A 22,721-nucleotide genomic window follows, 5' to 3' on the forward strand; every position below is an offset into this window, starting at 1 on the left:
TGAGAAACTTTGGCGCCTCAAGCAAAACATCTATGAGGGTCGGAGGCGGTTTTCATCCAAACAGCAGCTCTGGGAGGCTATTCTAACATCCTGCAAAGAAATCCAAGCAGAAACTCTCCAAAAACTCACAAGTTTAATGGATTTAAGAATTTTGAAGCTGCTAAAAAAATGGCATTTCCATAATAATTTAGAATGCGGTGCATGGTGTTGTGTGTTGGGGGGGAAACATCAGGCTGAGGGACGCTCAGAGACAAACTAATCAGAAAGGCCTCCTCTGTGATTGGGGCCCATCAGGACTCTGTAGTGTCAATCATGGAAAGGAAAGGAGAACCCTGGAGAAGCTGCTCTCTGTGATGGACAACAGTGACCACCCCCTGCATGAGCTGGTGATGAGGCAGAGCAGCTCCTTCAGCGGGAGGCTGTTCTCGCTCTCTCACACAGAGAGGCCCCGTCCAGATGGGAATCAAACCGTGAGCCCAGAGCACTAACCCCTATGCCACCAAGTTAAATCCAAGGTTGTGACTTTTTGTTTGTTCAGGCCAATATGCAGGAACATCGTCCAATTAAACCGAGACAAACGAATACATTATATATTGTGTTGTCCCTCCCATTTAGAACAACTCAGACCCGTCTTTTCTGCAAATCCATTTACAAAGAAAAACAAGTTAGTGAAATCCATTCCCTCTCGATTCATCCGTGTGAGGAGTGTTGCAAAATAAACTTTTCGGATTGAAGAAAAACTGTATTGATCGCTGTGGCTGACTGACCGCGCCGCCGAGTGAATAACACGCCGATAATGTGGCGTTATGTAAAAATGTTCCTCCCCTCAGGCCGTGGAGCTCAGACATTTGGAGCCAAAGACATTTGTTGTATCGCGGCGGTGGCAGGTTTTACAGCGATTCGCACCCGAGCGGCTCCTCAAAGTCACAAAAACAAAACCCAAAGCCCAACACGGACTGAAGGCATCGTCCAACAGCTCTCGCTTTACTCTTTTGTTCCATGATTTAACGAGAGGTCGACAGATGTGGGTTTTTCTATGGCCGATGCCGATATTAGGTCCTAGGTTCGATTCCCATCTGGACGGGGCCTTTCTGTGAGGGGTTTGCATGTTCTCCCCGTGTCTGCGTAGGTTTCCTCCAGGTACTCCGGTTTCTTCTACCACTAAAAACATGTACAATAGGCCAGGATGAATGGGAGTGTGTTTGAGAGTGCAAGTCTGGGATGACGGATGGAAATTATCCATGTAATTTCATTAACATGCATCGTCCCGACCACATAAATAAATAATTTTTTGTTTTAGTTTTGAAGCTTAAGTTAACACATTGAGTGCCGCTGTTTTGGGGATTTAGCTGTAGAGTGCCAACAATCCAGACCATTTTTCATGATATTTGTAGCACCACAGCGTATTCTATGTTATAGCTATGGACACATGCTGAGGCTCGTGTGAAAGACGAGACTCTAAGCTGTCCATAGGTGAAAACAGTTTAATTCTATTCCTGAGAAATCTAAGCTAAACAGAGGCTAGTTTTGATCAAAATTATGGATTTTTTGCTAGAAACGGAGATATTTCGTGTTTTATGAAACACTGTCCTCTCTGATTACCTCTCTCCTCCCTGGACGGACACTAACGTTATGCGAAGGCAAATGCCTAAATATATTTGTTTCAAGTCAATTTTCAACTACAACATTGTTGACATGTTTTGAAACACCGCAGATCGATCTCTTTTTTATGGCGTGTGCATTTAAACAGCCTGGTTCTCAGATTGAAGACTTTAACAGAATGTTTCTCAGCCGTCCTTAGACCGATTTTGACCATTTAAAAACTCAGAGAAAGGTTAAAATCTCAACTGTTTCGATCTGTTTTATAGTGTCTAGTTGTGCAATAAAAAAAAAATTTAAAAAAAATTATTTTTGTTTTGTCTTTGGCAGTCAATGTGTTAATATGTTAATATATCGCAACAGTCTGAACTAACGTGCTTGAAACAATCAGTTTGACTTTAATTTAAGTATTTTTCAGGGTTTTTTTTAGCGTTAATTAACCTCTTGGAATAGCAACAAAAACTATATCGAGGCCGTTTTCACACATGTTGGAGCCTTGTCGGTCGCCCCGAGTCCGCCCTAATTCCAACTGCATTTACTCAAAGTTAGTTCAGTTAAAAACACAACAAAACCAAAACAAAGTGAGGAAAAAGATCAGTTTCGATCAGTTTTTCTAATCTTAGCTTCCAAATAAAGTACTGGCCTATACGCTGGACAAAGCTTTAGATTTGGGTTAAGAGGTTAGAGGTTAAAGTAAAAATGTGTGTGTCACTGTTCAGAAAGTGAGCTGTAACTTTTAGAGCCTATTATTACAACCATTACTTCTTCTACAGTCGGTTGAATCTTGGGTAAAATCATTTCTTTAAACTAAACTGGCAGTAAAATAACTGTTTTTCTCTGTGTCTCTGCCGTCGCAAAGCCACAGCCTTCATTCGCTCTAAAACGCTCCGCCTTTGGGAAAACGCCGGCACAATATCGGAGAAGCAATCACTTTTCTGCTTATTATCAAGATATAATTTCAGAATTAGAGCCGTTCCGCCAAGCTGAATTCCCCAAATTGCTACTTTGACTAAATCTCCAACGTGTGTCGCAGTGAAGAAGAACCTAATGTGTTTTTGTCCCGATCATTTAGAGCGATAATGAGTGAAATATCATCGGTTTGGCTCCGGAGCGGCGCGTTCAGACTGTGCACAGCGGCATGTCACACAGCTTTTGTCTAAGTGCCAGGATCCAAAGTGCTCTGAAGTAATGCAGCGTTTAAGACGAACAGAGACCATTTTATACCTGCAAAGCTTGGGGGGGAAAACGGAATCTGAAGGTTGTCATAAAGAGACGCATTCCCAGAGGCCAATCTAAACTGTTATCGAAGCGACATCCGCCTCGGAGAAGGTGTCAATGCAATGGATTCAAGGAGCTTTTCATGAAAACTTTACAATGGTCTTGATCAGAATCACACGGGCTGGACAGAGTCAGATCAATGATGTCGTCGTCACAAACACAGCACTTAATAACTCAATCTGATCCTTTTACCACAAAACAAAGAACAAATGTGCAGATAGAAAATTTGCCCTCAGCTATGAACTCAAGCAAGACATACATTCTTCACATTATCCAGTACATTTTCTTACCTGAGCAAATCCCTGGGCTCGTCCTTCAGGTTTTTATTTCGTGAGGGAGGAATCAGGATGAGGCTGAAGTATTTCCCAGCCTTTCAAAAACCAGAGGCAGCAGATGCAGTATTACAACCCTCACAGATGCTATTTCGATTGTACTAATGTGAAAGCCTCACGCGGACACTTAATATGCAAGAAAGCAAAAGGACGTAGATCAGCTCCCGATTACAGCCGTTTGACTGGATTCTGCCAGAGTCTGACATGGAAGCTTAGCAAAGGTAAGTAATAATAAGTATCAGCAGGTGCAGACCCTCTTCAGTGAGTGTATTCATCAGCTGCTGTAGCTTTGTTAGCATTAGCAAATGTGTTGGGATTAGCTTATTTATTTGTTATGGAATCAAGGCAATGACTGTTCTCCAGAGATGGTGTGGCTGCAGCCAAACAATGATGAAAAACAACTTTTGCCGTGCTCGTATTTGCTCCAACAATCGAAAACGCAGAGGAAACCTACGCAGACACGGGGAGAACATGAAACTCCACAGAACGACCCTGTTCATGGAGAAACGAACTTGGGACCCACCAGTGGCCCCTCGCGTCGCGGTCTTAAAGCATAACGCTATGGGCCGCTCCATATGTGGGCCCAAACCTAGAGCAATGCTAGTTCATTTTCCATTTACACACGATGTAAGCAACTGTAAAGCCTGGTTTCTAATCTTTTGGAACGTTCTACAGCTCATACTGTTTCAGTGATAACGATTAAAGGAACCACCATTTTGAAAAGAGGAGTCGCTGTGAGCTGTTGCTTTCCTCGTGTTTAATCTCATTGATATCCAAGGGCGTAGGTTTGGTGTTACTATTGGTGGGGACACGCAAAAAGAAGAAGAAAAAAATATATATATATATATATTATATACAAAGATAATGCCTCCAGATTTATGAAACATCGTCACTTGAATCATATGAATCTTTTATTAATATAAATCTTTCTTCACTTAACTTAAGTGTCCTGTCCACGCGAAGTCAAGCTGAGGGCCAAACGCAAAGATATTTTATCAATCCAGTGTATCGTCCATACATTGTGTGGGCATCTGTAAACGAACACTTTCCAAACTAGGTCCCAGAGTGGAAATATCTGAAAACGCCGTTTACGTGGCGCCGTTGTTGTAATGTCTCCGCAACTTTTACTAAAGCAATGACATCACAGCACCAGAGTGGTGTCTGTGATCCATAATCTACTGACCCTAAAACACATATTGTATAATAAACTTTATAAAATGTATATATATAAACATACACATTTACTGAGCTGCTTCAGGCTTACAAAGAAAGTTTCTGAAAATATAAGTGTTTTCGTCGTGGATATAGCCTAAGTCATATGAGATAAATAAAGGCGAAACAAAATGCGTCTCACGTAATAAGGCTCCACAGACAGAAGCGCTGTTGCAATCCGAAAATATGAATATCTCCGCGAATATTTGACCAATCAACGTGAAACAAAAAGTGTCCCAAGCCTGAAGTGCCACATCTGAGTCGCACAATGTGAAGATGAGGTTGGTTGGCACATGTCCCCATGGTCCCCAGGCAAACCTAAAGCCAAGGTGAAATCAATGAAACTTTAGGTTTAAGCTCGTCTCCTTCCTCCGTTTGTTTGCGTCGCCTACTGTGGCATGTTGATTTTACTATATTAACTTATAATAATGTACGATGACGTGCAAAGGTCTGTGCTGTGGTTCACTGGTTCACTGACACGTGCGTCACTCATTAACGTTTGTGTTCATTTAATCAAACGTCCCAGTATGGATGGACACTTTCACACTGCTGAATAGAAACGTCCATGCAGCACTGTCACTCATATCATTCCCTCGCAGTGATAACGATTTGCCAAGACTCACAACAAACAGCTTCTTGTATCCGTCTCGCCCGTGCCAGAATCCCTCGTCCCCCTCCGAGATACGAGACTGCGGATTTGAACCGGGGCCAGTCTTTTTTTTGCATTTTTTTTTTGGGGGGGGGGAGAAAACAATGAGCGAGAGGGTTCGGAGGCTCCCAGAACTAATCTGTCTTCAAATTTCACCAGTGTTTATCTGCGAAAACACAGCCCAGGGGTCCGCAAACATCTGCTCGGGCTTGGACTTCAACGGGAGACGAGGCGCCGAGCGGGGGCGGCCATGTTGGACTGACCGCCCGCCCGCCTGTGGTACCTGGCAATGTGCAGATAGGAGATAAGATAACGTACAATGCCGTAGATGCGCTGTCACAAGCTCGGAAACGATACAAGGACGGAATATTGGATGAAAAGAAGGAGAGATAGAAAGCTTCTGAGAATACGGCAGGTGTAAACATCGATTATCACGCAGTGGCCAGTGTTGAGACTTCAGCGAGTTTTCTCCTTTAGCATCTTAAAAAAATAGACTACAGAAATCACTACAACACTGCAGCAGTCCCTCGTCTTTCCCACGCCTATTCATCCTCAAATACTGGCCTGTTTGGTATCCACGTGTAGCATGAAAGGCGACCGAGGTAATCCAAATATGGTCATTAGGGTGGTCCTTATCTCAATGAAAAAAATAAAAATGTTTTTTTTGTTGCTCCCACCATCCTATCAGGTACTACCCCATTAGAAACCAATTCCTACCAATTATTTTGCAGATCAGAGTGTATTTAGGGTATGCTCAAGCCGGTTGAAGTTAGTAGAAACAGAGAAATGCAAGAAGACTGTGTCGTGGCGTCCTACGCGCTCAGTATAAACAGCTGTCAAGGAATGCTTGCTTCTATCCAGAAAGACGAAGATGCGCCACGCGACATGCTTTGTCTGAACAGGCCTTAAAATGAATGTCCAGTCTATGTGTGATAATTTAAATTTTACTTAATTATTATCCCTGCATATGTTGGTCATGGGATGCACCGATCACACTTTTTCTAAAACTGGTATGAGTACTTTGATATAAGTACTTGCCAATACCCATATGAGTACAAGGCATTTTCTTTTCTTCATACTTTTTGAAGTGAAAAGACGGTTTATAGTGCTTCTGGGAGGAGTACCATCACGTGGTATAACGTTCATGAAGCCAGGTGCCATACACCGTGCTCTTTCATGGCACGGCTGATTTACACACTAAAAATGTTTATCTTCAGATATGCAGGCTTCAAACTGACCAACAGAGAAAGACAAGAACTTGGCAACTTCTGTGTGTTGGGAGTATCACCATACGTCAAGTCATGGTTCCTATCCCATGGTTCCCCGCAGGTGACTTGCGTCTGTTGAAGCTCATCATCGAAATCGGCTCATCATTGTCATTGGGTGCCTTCAAGAAACTTTGTGGTCACCTCTGGTACCTAAGCGAAGAGTTGGTGGCCCTTGCCTTTTTTGATCCAGAATTTGATGCAGCTGAGAAAAGGGCTATGCTTAAGCAACTAAGTCACAGTGCACCAAAGGACCCTGCAAAACAAATTGCAATCAACCAGTCCACAATAGGCCATAAAAGGCTTGAAGGATTTTGGTACCAGCAACACATGCAATTTCTTTGAGATTCTGTACTCCCCAACTCTTTGCTGGCAACAAGTCCAAATTTGGGAATCAAACGCAGACTATCTGAAGAAGTGGTCCGCGAACTTCGCGTTGTCAACGATACTGCCGAATGAGGAGTCGCACTGAAGCAGGAGTACGATGCCTTGATTAACAAGGATGAGAAACAGACACAGTTTGTCCTACAGGTCGTCACAAAACACCGCACACTGTATCTCGATTCAATGAAGGCAACAGTGATCAAGGGTCTTGCTTCTACGTCATCAAACGACACATAGAGCGGTGGAGCTATGAACATCTCGCAAGCACTCTATTGAACTATCACTGACATGACATTGCCAATCCTTGAGAACACTGTCTATAGCTCTTTAACTCATTGACTGCCAGTCATTTTCAAATCAGAGAGCTCCCCACTGCCAGAGGTTTGTCAGGATTTTGACTGTTTTATCAAGACCCACAGAAAATTTAGGTCTGGGTCTATTTATTTATTTATGGTTTATTTGGTAGGGACAGTGCAAGTTAATGAACAAGCCACACCGGATTGTAGCCTTAGACTAATTTTCAACCGTCGTCCCCCATGCGCACTCTCAAACATACTCTCATACATCCTGGCCTATTGTACATGTTTTTAGTGGTAGGGGAAACCGGAGTACCCGGAGGAAACCTACGCAAACACGGGCTGAACATGCAAACTCCACACAGAAAGGCCCCGTCCAGGTGGGAATCCAACCTGGGACCTTCTAGCTGTGAGGCGTGAGCGCTAACCGCTGTGCTACCGTTTTGTGTCAACACAAAACCCACCAAAAGAAAGATTAGACTCTCTTCTTTCATCTAAAAAAAAGATTTTGTTTGTACCTCTTTCCATTCTTTAGTAATCGTCTGTAGAAAATAGGTGAAATCACCCAAAATGCTGTTTTCTGACCAAAAAGCTGAGAAAACGAAAGAGCAATGCTGCCCCCAAGTGACTCAATAAAAGAACTTGTAGTTCTTTTATTGAGTCACTAGGGGGCAGAATTAGGCGGCACAACTAAGATTTTAACACCAGACATGCTCAAGGCTTTCCTGCAGCTGTTCCCATTGAAAAACCTAATTGACGTCTATAGACGTCACTGGCAGTCAGCGATCGGATATCAATTGACGTCTATAGACGGCATTGGTTAATTACTGATGACTTTAACAAGCACTTTAATTGTCATTCTTGTGTTTAACAGCAATATATATTTTAACATGAAAACATGAAAATGTTTGTAATTTCGCCTATTATTGAAACTTGAGTCGCTTTGAGCATACCCTAAATATTGACCAATCATGGAGATATTTGGTACCAACTAGTTTCTACTAAGGGAGAATCTATTGGGAGGGTGGGAGGATGACATTTTGAAAGTCAGAATTTAAGGACCACCCTAATGGTCATTTCCTGTCTGGGAGACGGCAGCGTTTTCTTTACTCTCTTAGAACAACATCTCCAATTTAGCAGATTCCAGATTCCACACTTTCCAGTCCTGTCTGTCTGTGTGGGCTCTCAGTCATGCAGGAGTTGTCCATCTTCAGTGAAGGTTCTGGAGTCATCTTCTGTACTCTGTAGTTAAAGTGGACCATCCAAAAGGCTTCGTCAGTGACACTTAAAGGAACAGGCCGCCGTTTTTACATACTGAGATATGTTCTTACCTGAGCTTAGACGAGTTGATGTGTAGCTGTCTGGTCTTTGTGTGTGCCCTTAGTCACGACCAAAGATGTTGTTAGCATTTGGCCTCTCCCAGTGTATTCCTATGGCTCCAAACGGGGGTGAAGTTAGAAGTGACCACGCTCTTCCACGGGCACAGAGACCAGACAGGTACGGATCAACTCGTCTAAGCTCAGGTAAGAACATATCTCAGAGTGGAAGAACTGTGGCCTGCTCCTTTAAGTTTAAGCCCAGATCGCACTGGGAGGAGTTTAGCTTGGCTAAGTCCCTCCCTTTTATTAGTATCTACATAGTTTTTAATAAAGGGGAGGGACTTAGCCAAACTAAACCCCTCCCAGTGCGATCTAAGTCTAAACTTAAGTGTCACTAACAAAGCCTTTTGGATGATGCACTTCAACTACAGAGTACAGATCATTTTTTATTGATTAATTTTCCAATTTCTAACCTGATTTTGAACCCCCAAAAAACAACGACAATTCTGATTTTACACACTAATAAATAACTTATTCAAAATCTAAATGAGATCCAAAATCCCCTAATAGATTGAATCACTGGAAAATCATTGTGGCTATTTTCTGCATGAGCTTATTTTTAAATGCAAAAATTCCTTCACTCTGGTCAGAGCTTTGCCAGGTCAGAGGGTCAGATCATAAATAATATGGTTGAATATCTTCAAACATGACTGAGAAAGGACTAATAAGTGCAAGAAACACTCGCCCGCCCCACACTCTCCATTCTCCGTGTTCGTGTGGGTGAGGAAACTTCAAGCCTACGTCTTTGATCCGTTTTAAGAGGAGACTGGCCAGGTTCCTCCTGACCCGATCCATCCATTACATTGATCCATCCCATCCACAGATGCTCCACACAGCCTATGGATCGGGCCGATGGCGAGCTGAAGCCCAGGACCTTTCATCAGGACTACAGTTTGGTAGGAGGTGGTGCAGGCTGCTCAGCCCACACACGCTCAATCGCACTCTGAACTCTGAACTAAATACTCGGTTCGTGGACAATTTACAATTTACATTACAAACACTCAACCTATGAACTGAACCGGGTCCACTGGCAATAACAGTGGACAATTATTTTTCTTCTGTCTTTTTGTAAATACTGTACTTACCGTAAATATTGAATACACCCATCATCACATCCTGCTGCACCATATTCTGTGTCCTGTTGTGGTTTAAACTTTGCTCCATGTCCCACTTCAGAGCCGAACATAGACTTCTGTTCCTAGCCTACTATATAAATATCTTCTATCCATAAAAATATGATCACTATCTCTCTTAGATGTATATGGTTAGTCTGGTGTTATCAGTGATTTGCCTCAGGTGCACTGTGGAGTGTCAGACTGTTTTTAATGCAGGCTAGCTGATACCATAGAAATGTGCTAGCCTTGCACTAGCCTAGCGCCACGTAACTCTTCAAACATAAGAACTGCATGAATTACAAAAAAAAAATATCTCCAGAAATCAGCAACACTCTGGATAACTAGGAAATGAGGCCTTATGTCAAAAATCCTGAAATATCCCTTTAATATAGGACCTGCAGTTACACACAAGACCTGAGGTGGCAGTAGTGAGTATAAAATGACCGACTTACATCTAGTCTCTTTAAATACAGTTTTGTGAGCCTTTACATGATCTAAGTCTAGCAACACAAAATTAAACATGTAGATTTTCTAAGCGGATAAAAAGGGGCAGTATATTGTGTACTTTGACGTACTGTGACGATATTACAGCGCGGATGTCGAAGTACTCCAGGTGTCATTACACCTCACAATCTCTTGTATCTGATTGGAAAAATCGACATGTTTAATTTTGTGTAACTAGACTTGGATCATGTAAAGGCTCATGTAACTGTATTTAAATAGGGAAAACTTGGAACAGCTTGGTCGCTTCTAACTTGGCTAAATCAGGGGTGTCCAAACTACAGCCCACTTTTTACTTTAATTGAATATAAATGAAATAAATGAAAATCCATTAATAGAAAGCTGTGATGAAGGCTGTTTTTTTTTTGTTTTTTTTTACTTTAAGCATATTCAATTAAAAAGTAATAGTTAACATTTTATTGACTTTGCTCATTTTAACACAATAGAGGTGAAGTTATATATCTGATATTTGTATGTGGCCCCTAAGTGAAAAAAATGTTTGGACCCCCCTGGGCTAAATGCTAACAACATTTGTGTGACTGAGCGCACGCACAGAGACCAGACAGGTACACATCAACTCGTCTAAGCTCAGGTAAGAACATGTCTCAGTATGTAAAAACAGTGGCCTGTTCCTTTAAAGCACCTGTCCTCGTACTTTCCAGATAAGCTTAGAACACAGCCGGGCTTTGTTTGTGGATAATGATGCTGTGCTCGATTGTTTTAGTCACTTTAATTTAAAATCTATGAAATATTGTGGAAACAGACATAAGAAACGGAAGAGCGTCTTATTTACAAGTAAAACGAAACAAAACGCTGCAGAACAACTCTACATCTGCAAACTTCCTCCCGAGCGCCAGAACGCCGTGTTTCCTCCGGAGACGCCGTGGATCCCGCGCACTTGCCCGTGTCTTTATTCGCTGCACACAATGAGCCGGAGCGACCGGGCGCTCCCACACGTAATCTGTCTTAAAGTCGACGCCGTGTTTATCTGCGCAAACACAACACCATCCGGTCTCTCAACATCTGCTGGGCCTGGTCCCGCGCCAGCCCCGCGATGGTCAGCAAACAAAAAAAAACAACATCTGCACAGCCGCGGGACGATGCCAGGGCTGGACGGGCCGGCGGGTCCTGGCAGCGGCCGAGAAAACCCGTCTTCTGATATCTGGGAAAGGAGAGTCGAGTCGTGCATACGGAGCTGGCAGAAGGAGGAGAGCGCGTGGGATGGAGCAACAGTGAGCAGAGATGAACCGATCCAGGGTTTAGCTCCTGATACTGGGGGTTAGAATATCTATTAAAGGGGGGGTATTATGCAAAATCGACTTTTTCAAGCTTTACATCATGTTATTATGTCATTCCCTCATTAAAAACATGCCTTAAGTGTTGCCTTGGCACATTCACGTATTTTTGAGTAATCTGTACAAACTCTGATGGCGGCCATTTTAGGGATAGGTTTGCCTGAGTCCTCCTAGGCAGTGTTTTTCAACCTTTTTTGAGCCAAGGCACATTTTTTTCATTGAAAAAATCACGAGGCACACCACCAGCAGAAAATATTAAAAAACTTAACCCTGTAGCCTATTTTTAATCATTCACATCAAAGTGTCTTGAATAGGAACAGCGTATAGTCTCGCGAGCCACTGTGCCACAGTCACCGCCACCTGCCGCATCCATGCATCACTAATTCTCTTGTCTCAAAGAAATTAGCGACCTAATATGGAGTATTTATTACATGGTTACTCTACTCTAGACAGCACAGACACTCGAAAACGGTACATTATTTGCGGATAATAATGAATGGTGAAATGAAGGGGAAATTGGATAATTTTCTAAGGCACACCAGACAATATCTCACGGCACACTAGTGTGCCACGGCACAATGGTTGAAAAACACTGCTCCTAGGAACGCCCCCACCTCCTGGAGACGCCTCCGAGTTTTCATCACCAGCCGAGTAGTGTGTGGAGGGGGCGTGTCGGAAAGGCTCAGAGGTTCTTAAAGAGACAGAGGCCTATTTCAAGACATTCACTACAGCCATTTGGAGAGAGCAATTTTATACAAGGCAGTTATTCTAATGTACTGCATTTACAGACCAACAGAAGGTTTGGTCATCATTTTAGTGTGCTATAGACTGGTGCTATGTGATTGAAAAAAGCAGAATACCCCCTCTTTAACAAATACCCAGAGACTTCCTTTAAAGTGGACTTCTCTGAATGAAAAAGTGAAAGGTCCTCTTTTTTGAGATGTTACAGATCAATTATCAATTATATCTATTAATGAACTAATGTAAAACCATCCTCAGTGAAGGTTCTTGAGTCGTCTTCGGTACTCTGTAGTTGAACGTTTCGCCTCTTATCCAAAAGGCTTCATCAGTGCACTAAAGTTTCAGCTAGGGGTGGGCGATGTGGCAAAAATAGAATGTCACAATTTTTGAATTATAAACTTACAATTTCGATTTTATCACATTTTTTTATAATGACAAAATTACTCCAACTATAGACTGAAGAAGAAAAATACTACACTCATTGATTCAACTTTGTGATAATCAACACAGCAATAATAAAATGAAGTAGAAGTAAGTAAAATAGTAAGTTTGGTAAAAGCTTGTTTGTTGCTGTTTGGCATCTTTTCTGAGACGTCTCTCTCATGACGTCGAGCTGCTGTAAATGTAACACTCTGTCGCTTTCAGACCCTTTCAAAATAAGAGTCTTACTTAAGTGATAACATGCAGTGACTTTTATTGTCTAAAACTCACAGGAAGCAGTTTGTCACTATTAGCCGTGATAAAACGATCCCCCAAATTGACAGATCGTCAGCTCTGGAGATCCAACGACGATCTAATATCGTCATATCGCCCAGGCCTAGTTTCAGCTCAGCCCAGATAATGTAAAAACACTAAACAAGGATCACTGGACTTTTCCACAACAAACACCCTTCGCTACATGGCAGGCTTTTAGGTTGCAATAATAAACAATAGGAAATCTAACATAGTTCATAGATCAGATCACAAGTTATTCTTTGAGAGAAGATGTTGAGGAAAATCTTCAAATTCAAAAAAGCAGCCTCGCACACTCAGGCAGCCGATGTCAAGGACATATTTATTCAATTCATAACTTTTCGGCAGAGCCCTCTTCAGATCATCTTTGCTTTTTTGAACCTCAGTGTATATGGAGCTCAGGGATCAGAGATCAGTTGTTCTTTAACAGTATTTTAAAAACTAAAATACAACAGTGGCCAATTTTATTCTATTACTTTAAAGCAGTACTGAATAACTTGTGCCCCTAGAGGCCATAAGCGCCACTGCAGGTGAATACTACGCTGACAGAAAAGACAAAGGGACAGAGGGATATTGTTTATCCAATTACACAATGGAGATCATTTTCTTCACTCAAACTTGGCTGTAAATATTGTTTTTTTTGTGTGTGATTCCATTAGTGTGTATTGGTGACAGGAAAGGCAGGAAATTTGCAATGGGTGGACTACGGAAAGGATTTATTAAGGTAAACAAGTTATTGTTGCTTTAAAGGGACTAGACCGAGTTTAAAATTATGTATTTTCTACATGTTCCAGTCATGTCCTAATGTGTAGAAAGAGCCCAGACCTGTTCACCACCACTGCCTCTAAAATCCTGCACTGTCACTCAAAAAGGTGTTACTTTTGGTCAGAAGTGCCGTCATGCACGAGCTTAATATAGAACCTGCAGTTACACGTATGACCTGAGGTGGCAGTAGTGAGTATGAAATAGCCAGCTTGCATCTAGGCCCCTTAACAAATCCTTTCCGCAGTCCTTCTGAGGGTAATACAGGTGTTAATGGGATGATCGGAGGGTCTTTCCTCTCCCCCTGGTGTCTCTGGCCAGAAAACTATAATTGCAACTTCGCTGCCACCGGGTCAGAGTCACCAATACACACTGACGTAATCACAAAGAAGAATCTAACGGGCAACGCTAACTCTATCCCTTTGTCTTTTCTGTCAGCGTAGTATTTACTCTCAAGAACAATAAATGATTAAAAAAACACAACATGCTACGACACCTGCAGTGGCGCTTATGGCCTCTAGGGGCATGAGTTACATAGTTCTGCTTTAAGTGATCCAATCATAGTTTCTGTCCCAGCTTGGATTAGTTGCCGCTAGCATCTATGCAGCCCAGATTTACTGCCATATATTGTATTTTTCCTGTATCGACTCCAATACCAGTAAGTTGCCGTCCAGGTTCTGTATCCGATAAACTTAGAATAAATAAACTAATAATTAAAAGAGAGGTGGAGGGTAAATATCATGGACTACGTTATCGGTGAACTGACAAAGTCCTGCCCTTCTCGTTCAGAGCTCCATGTTTCCTTTGTGGAGATCACAGAGACTCTTTGCAGAGACTCTTTGAGAAACCGCAGGGTGAGTGTGAGGAGACTCCCACAAAACTAATCTGATAAAACACACCGCAGAGTCAACAACAGGCCGCAGACCGACAGCTGTTCATCCTCCACAAAAGAGCGACGGGCAGCGAGAGGACACGGAGCTTTGAGACGTAAAAACAGTCCAGATCACGGCTTTGTAATGTTTGTTTAACCACAACAGTCAGAACCACATCAGAAACACTCTCTGTGATACTTCCAGGTCGTTGTACAAAATGGCAGAGGTCAGGGGAGGTCATTATGAATACACTGTAAAACATGCACCATTATTTCAACTAAACAAAAAATAATACCAAGGGCTGCCGAGAAATATTGCATTAAATCAAAGCCCACAGACTCCACAGACCCCACAGACTCTATGGAGTCTGTGGGGTCTGTGGGTCTCATAAAATGAGTTTTCATTGTCGTTGATATGAAGTTGTTGATTTATTAAAGGATCTGTATCTGCTATTTTAGCCATCCCAAAGTACAGTATAGGCATTCATATGATATATTGTACCTCTACCACTATGGAGTACTCATTTTTGTGATGAATATAAGTATTTTCTGGAGGTATTTTTCAAACCTGGAAGACACAATGCGTCGATTCAGTTAACCCCGCCCCCTCTCTCCGCTCATACAACTTTACTGTAGTACAAAATACACACACGGCTAACACACACGCTAACACACACGCTAACACACACAGGTTCACCAAACATCCATCAGAAACAGTCACAGAAAAACACATTTTGGTGAAAGTCGCTGAATCCCGGAGAGAAATTCCAACTTCTGGCGAGTGTCCTCTTCTTAGGCAGGGTTGAGTAAAGTCTGTCCTCTCGAAGCCAAACTCGCTTTTCTCCGTGACATTATCGTTTGGTAAGAAAAAAGAACCGGCGTGTCCAGTGTAGGTTAGAAAGAGCTCCTTCACAACTTTCAGTGTAAACATGACATCTGTTCAGACACTCAGGGGTGCGTTTGTTTTGTCCGCAGGAGCAACTCTGACCTCAGGAAGTGCCTCGGTTACTTCCTTTTTTTTTCTCCTTTGTTTCTTTCTTACGACAGAAATAATGAAAAAGATGTTATAGCTGTCTAGTCAAGGCTATTGTCGACTGTGTTTGTTTGTTAAATGTATAGTAACTGTTGAAATTGCTATGTATTGTGTTTTTCGATTAATTGCACAGCCCTACCTGAGACTAGGGATGTACCGATCCGATATTCAGTATCATATCTGTAGCCAATTGGGCATTTTGAGAGTATCGGATTGGATCAGATTGGATCGGATTTCATGACTGCACGGGTCCGATACAAAACGGCCGTAAATCTGCGGTCATGGATCTGCTCCAGCCTGCAAATTTACCGCAGCACAGCACTTCAAGGTTTATCACAGCACAGTGGTAAACCTGCAGGCTGGAGTCGCTGCAGATCCAGGACCACAGGCTTCATGCTATCGCTAAACTAGGCTACTGATTTGATTTATTTGATTTGATTTATTCTTATTATTGTGTCTTGCACATAAGTGCCCAACCCTCATGGGCTTACAAGACACATTTCAAAACGGAATTCAGATGGCTGCCAAAATATAATCACAGAAACGGTACAATCAATCATAACAGACCAACATCCACATCACACAGGAGGATATACATTAATTTGTCTACCATCGTTAACCTGCCGCTAACACCTGCTTCTGAAAAACTTTCTAATTTAAAATTCAAAGTTAAATCCAAAACCTCTTGCATGTAAAAAAAAAAACTGGTAAAACTACAGTAATATCCATAGGCAATAATATATAATGATACACATTATATAAATATATAATAATACAAAAAGACTGTAATGGATCGGTATCGGCCAGATGAAGTGTCAAAATATCGGATCGGGAGCTCAAAAAAGCATATCTGTGCATCCCTCCCCGAGACTGCACCTTCCTGTTATAGTAAACCCTTTACACTGGAGTCTCTTCAACACGTGCCTCACCAGCTGCAAACCTCCCGTCACTGCTGCAAAATGCACGAACCCCGACATCACACGGCGTTTAAAACGACAAAAACACAAGTCCAAATTAGCAGTTTCCACCGCGGAGCCTCCACATCACCTGTCACTGACCCCCGCGTATCGCTAATGTCACGAAACCCACTCTTGATCAGCCTAAACGGACAACAACAGCTGCGCACGTTTCAAATATTGATCAAAGCGCTGGCGCCATAAATAATGATCAAAGGCCTTTGTCGTCGCTCGCGCCGACGCCGGCTACAAACACTACGCTGGTCGCTTATGATTAAAACATTTTTTTTTTCTTTTCTTCAACAGGAAAAAAGCCGGCGTGTCTCGGAGCGTGGCCCAAAACCGTCCTCAAAGTGTGAACCAGGAAGCTAAACTCCGCTGCTGACTAACGAGCTTTTCTGGCCCTAATTAGCCCAGTTATCTCCCGCGCTACAACTGTCAACACCGGCGCCGCCAGCTCCGACGCTTCCAGGGACGACGGCGAGCCTGTGAAATGATAATGCTCCATCCGGCTGCCTGTTCTCACAATAAGGAAAACGACTGCGGGGGGGGGGGGGGGGGGGCGGGGGTAAAAACACATCAAAGGACGACAGAGGAGCTACAGAGTGACGCGACTTCAACATGAGACACAGAGTTTGTAAAAGTATCACGGAGTCATCGGACACGCAGCGGAAAACTAGACCAAGGCGAGACGCTGCGGGTGAGGATGGTCAGTGTCGAGATATTTGGGCTTTTTTCTCCCTTAAAGCAGAACTAAGTAACTTGTTTAACTTAATAAATCCTTTCCGTAGAGTTAAAGGGATGATTGGGGATCTTTCATCTCATTCAAAAAACATGCAACTTTCTCTGCAAAACACACTAACGGAATCACGAAGAAGAAGCTAACAGGCTACCGGCAAAGCTAACTGCGGGCTAGCGCCACTTAAACAGTATTTACAGCAAAGTCTGAGTGAAAAAAATGATCGCCATTGTGTAATTGGATGAACAATATCCCTCTGTCCCTTTGTCTTTTCTGTCAGCGTAGTATTTACTCTCATGGACAAATAATGAGTAAAAAACACAACATGCTACGACACCTACAGTGGCGCTTATGGCCTCTAGGGGCATGAGTTACTTAGTTCCGCTTTAACATCTTTAATAAGTCAGAGAAATCCAGGAAGTAACTACAATATGGCGCCTCAACGGCCGGTTTCCCACGACTGACTCTGTAATCCACTCTTGCAAAATATTCCCATATATTCCAGTATTTTGAAGGTTTAATCAGATGGATTTTTTTGAAATATCTAATTCCCGGCATGATTGCAGGAAGGGCCTGGTTGGATAATGGACGGGAGACCTTTTGGGAAACAGCAGGGAGCCTAGGTGTATGTAGTGAGTGAGTGGTTGGTGGTCGGACTGACAGCCTTGCTTCTGTTAGGGCAGCTGTGGCTACAAGAGTATTGAGTGAATGAATAATGCAATGTAAAGTGTCCAGAAAAGCCCTATATAAAACCAATGCCTTGTTATTATTATTTATTGAGCTTTGAAGGAACTAGATATTAATTTTTTCCTGAAAAAAAAACCCCTTCCAAAAAATCTGTCGGAGCTTCTAAAGCACTGCTAACTCGTGCCCCTAGAGGTCATAAGCGCCACTGCAGGTGTTGTAGCACGTTTTTTTTACTCATTATTGTCCATGAGAGTAAATACTACGCTGACAGAAAAGACAAAGGGACAGAGGGATATTGTTCATCCAGTTACACAATGGAGATCATTGTTTTCACTCAAACTTGGCTGTAAATACTGTTTAAGTGGCGCTAGCCCGCAGTTAGCTTTGCCCATTAGCATGTTAGCTTCTTCTTCGTGATTCCATTGGTGTGTATTGGGTAAAGTTGCAATTGTGGTTTTCTGGCCAGAGACACCAGGGGGAGATGAAAGACCCCCCCCAATCATCCCATTAACACTTGCATTACCCCCAGAGGGACTTGGAAGGGATTTATTAAGGCAAACAAGTTACTTAGTTCTGCTTTAAGTTTTGTAACATCTGCTTGTGTTTCTCTTGTCTTTAGCCGCTGCCTTTATTGTTTTACTCTGAAAGCTATAGCAAAAAAGTAAAAAAAAAACAAAAAACTAAACCTAATCCCAACACCAGCACCAAATAAATGAATAAAAAACACGACAATACTTTATTACCAGATTGGATTTCCATCTCAGAGGTGGCCCGTTAAACCTGTGAAAGAGAACGCTCTCATCCTGCTGTCTGTTCCCACAAGAGAAGAAAATAAGGCACATCAAAGAATACATGTCAGACGCTTGTACACAATTATACTTCGACAGCCGCGACGCCGCAGACGAGGAGGATAAACACGGCTCTCGCTTAATCTCCACTAAACTCGTCTTTGATTTGCGGCGTCGCGAACAGAGAGGGTGCGGCTGGAGAAAGGAGGACGTGGATGAACTCCGCTGACGGTTTATTGTGGCGTGATAAATAAGTAAAGTCGATTTTAGTAATTAACCACCAGACTTGGTTTTTACCAGAGCTGTGAAGCAGAACCGTTTAGAACTGGGCAGAAACAAAAGGCCTGGACATTAGTTGAAACATGGCCCTGGTTTCTCTCCCTTGATACAGACGTTTGTCACATTACTGAACACATTTGTCACTGGTTCACGCTACTGTAAAGTGATTCATTGAGTGGTTTGTTACAGGCTTAAACTATGACGAGGCATGGTCAGCGTGCGAGATCGAGACGACCGACGGAAACATAGGGATTTATCATATGGTGCGACGTCATGTCACATGGTGCATCAGGAATAGAGCAAAACATGCTAATTTGTTTATTGTAAACATGTTTTTCAGTCATGTGACTTTTGTTGTTATGGTGGCCATTTTGAATACCGAAGTAGAATTATGCAGCACCACAACATGTAACAATATCTCTACTCAGGAAATAAATGAAAGACAATTGACAGTGGCATTTTTATGTATGTTTAGGTGAAGAAACCAGTGAGTCAGTGTTTAAGATGCTAGCATGCTACCGGTTAGCATTTAGCTATCTAGCCTTGGATACAACATGTGACAGAGGTCAGAGGTCAGAGCTGTTACTGTAGTATTTCCTCAGTGTTCACAGATGTGCACCACACATGTGTTTATCGTGTTGAAACCAATGGCAGTTGATTGATGACAGTTGCTAACTGGTAGCATGCTAAAGTCATGAGCAGCTTAAACACTGACTCAGACTGAGACTCTGTCGACATGACAAACTGTAAAAATCCCAGAGAAAGGTTTTCTGTTATCTCTTGATGTGTTCATTTAGTCTGAAGAGTGAAGCAGATCTTTAGTATATCCTGCTGTAGCTCAGACAGAGCTGCTACTTACATATTTCTTTCTTTCTTCACATAAAAGTGTGTCTCTGGGGCTGTGTTTTAACTGTTATCTTCTTGAGCAATGATTACGAGTTCATGCCACTGTTAATCAGTCGTCTTTCATTTTCATCCTGAGTAGAGATATTCTGTTGTAGTACTGCATAATTCTACTTCGGTATTCAAAATGGCCGTCGGAACTATGCGTGATGTCGTTGGAAACGCATGTATATCATCAAAAAGTCTAAGAATAAATAAAAGTGGTCTCATCTATCGGAACCAGGATTTTTTTTATTTTTTAGAAGTTTTCAGAAGCAATGACAACATTTTTTACATATCGTAAACTTTGCAAAATGGGATGCAGAAATAATGTGTTTCATTTGCAAAGACAAAATAATGCTATTTCAAAGATTAATTAAGATTTAATTAATTGGTTTATTTGATCAGGACAGTGCATGTTGATACATGCAACATACATGGGTCTCATGCATGTAAACACGTCACACCGGATTGGGGTAATTTCCATCTGTAACTCTCATTCATCCTGGCCTATTGTACATGTTTTTAGTGGTAGGGGAAACCAGAGTACCCGGAGGATTTTGATAGAAAGATATAGAATTTGGGAGTTTTACTCGAACCATATACAATTTTTAGTGATTGACTGAATGAACTTATAAATAAGTATTTAAACAAACTATAAAGCCTGCACATGTTTGAATGTTTAACAGATTGAGGCAGCACTGTTTTGGGGATTTAGCTGTAGAGCGCCAACAATCCAAAACCATTTTCATGATATTTGTAGCACCACAGTGTATTCTATGTCATATCTATGGACACATGCTACGGCTCGTTTGAAAGCTGAGACTCTAAGCTCTCCGTAGGTGAAAACAGTTTAATTCTACGTGTCTCGATTCCTGAGAAATATAAGCTAAACAGTGGCTAATTTTGATCAAAATCACACATTTTTTTCTAGATTCGGAGAAAATTTGTGTTTTATGAAACACTCTCTTTTCTGATTAACTCATCTCTCCTCTACAGATACTAACGTCATGTGAAGAGGCAAATGCCTAAATATTTCAGTTTCAAGTCAATTTTCAACAACAACATTGTTTGAAACACTGCGTGTTCTCAATCTCTTTTAATAGCGTGTGCATTTAAACAGCCTGATTCTCGGATTGAAGACTTTAACAGGATGTTTCTCAGTCGTCCTTGGACCGATTTTAACCATTTAAAAACTCAGAGAAATGTTAAAATCTGTTTCAATCTTTCCATGTGAAGCCGCTCTGCTTTGTTAAACGCTTCAGAGAGCGAGAGAGAAGTGTCGGGTTTACAGCTGTTCACTACACAACACCACAGCTGTTCACTACACAACACCACTACACAACACCACGCCCCCCCCCCCCCCCCCCCCCCCCCCCCGGACTAAAAAAAAAAGGAAAGAAAAGAAACGCAATAATATATAAAAAGTCCAGATCGTGACTCTTCACACGTTTTTGATCGTCATTTATTTCACTTCTGTTCATCACAGAGCTACAAAATCACACATAAGGTGTATTAGAGAGTCTCGTTTCGTAATAATAATAATTAATAAATAATAAAAAATACAAAAACGAGTTTTTCCTTTTTTTGGCACTCAATGTGTTAATAGTCTGCACAACCCAGGTTGATATATTTATATCTTAAACAATTGATGTTTAAAAAAAACAACTACTCATCGGTTGAAGATGTCATTGACCCATTTGCAATTACAGTTTCATGAACTCAAACAATGGTTGGACAATGTCAAACGTTTAGCTTCGTTTCAACCTCTCTGTGCCTGAAGTTTAATAGCATTATTGTTTTCTCTTTGACACAAGAATGCAGAGCCAAAGAGACACAACTCACACAATCCTGAAGGAGAAATAACACAGATCTGCATCAAAGAAAACAATTATGATGTTTTACAACTGTCTTGAATATGACAATTATGTTTTGATTATGGAAATTAAAGATGAACCTCAGAGATTTTGTGTCACACTGATCTAATGTAAAGCTTTAAGAATCTTGTAAAACTCACTTCAGAAGAAATAACTTGGACTCTCAGACCATCCATTGAGCTTATTTCACCGCTGACGCACACAAACACAAAACTTGCAGCACAAACAACTTTGGGCATAAATTATTAATGGCGTAAATAAAGTTGGAGTAATTTGTGGAACTGCATATTCAGATGAGCTCTCTGTCGCCCGGCCCCGCTGCAAAGTGTGGCAGTCACAAATAATGACTTTAACTTTAATGAATGTGGAGCAGTGTAATGTATTTAAATATATGTACAATCAAAGCCCATCAGAGGCAGATGTATGGAAATGGCATTCTGGGACTGGAATGCAACAACACATGCAAAATTCATCCCAGTGACTCGGCTTCGGTTTGTACTTCCCCTGAAAGTCGGAAACCAAAACCGCTCGATCGACTCAAACAAAGTTACTTTTCTAATGAGGGAACGTTGTTAAGTGAGGAGAGAGAGAGAGGGAAAGTAAACAATCAAATTCCTCCCTCTTTAACCAGAAAGCCGTTCTTAGTTTGCAAAATGAGGAGAGCAGGTGCAGAACTTTCAAAAGTAAATGATCAAGCTCCTCCCCCTCCCTTCTGATTGGACCTGACAGGCTGGTTCACAGGAAAAGCTCGTCTCATTGGTCGACGCGGGAGGATGCTCTGATTAGTGGCTGAGATCCGGGATGGAAGGACTTCTCCAGCAAATACTTCAGTATTTTCAACACGATGACGATATATTTGACGATGGAAAAATGACTTCACGTCACATTATGGTGTGTCCACAACAATATAAAAAATGACAACGATATCAAAAAACGATATTAGTTTAGTTTAGTTTAGTTTAATTTATTTGAGCAAATACATTTACCTGATTTACAAATACACATATACAACCAGTCACAGATGCTCAAAAGGAGTAGGCTGAAGCAAGAAGCTTATGAGCGCCTACCC

General features: G+C 41.8%; 1 protein-coding gene and 1 long non-coding RNA gene across 2 annotated transcripts in view; one reads left to right on the forward strand and one right to left on the reverse strand.

The window, feature by feature from the left end:
- Positions 1 to 22,721, reverse strand: part of LOC306964223 (BMP/retinoic acid-inducible neural-specific protein 3-like) — a 265,623-nt gene that overhangs the window by 187,460 nt on the left and 55,442 nt on the right. The gene's annotated exons all lie outside the window — the stretch shown is intronic.
- On the forward strand, positions 1,319 to 20,763 carry LOC306964247. Its single transcript, XR_013792966.1, has 2 exons — positions 1,319 to 1,443; positions 20,595 to 20,763. It is a non-coding gene; the product is annotated as an uncharacterized lncRNA (long non-coding RNA).

The sequence above is a fragment of the Gobius niger genome (assembly GCF_951799975.1).
Source record: "Gobius niger genome assembly, chromosome: 6".
Lineage (NCBI taxonomy): Eukaryota > Metazoa > Chordata > Actinopteri > Gobiiformes > Gobiidae > Gobius > Gobius niger.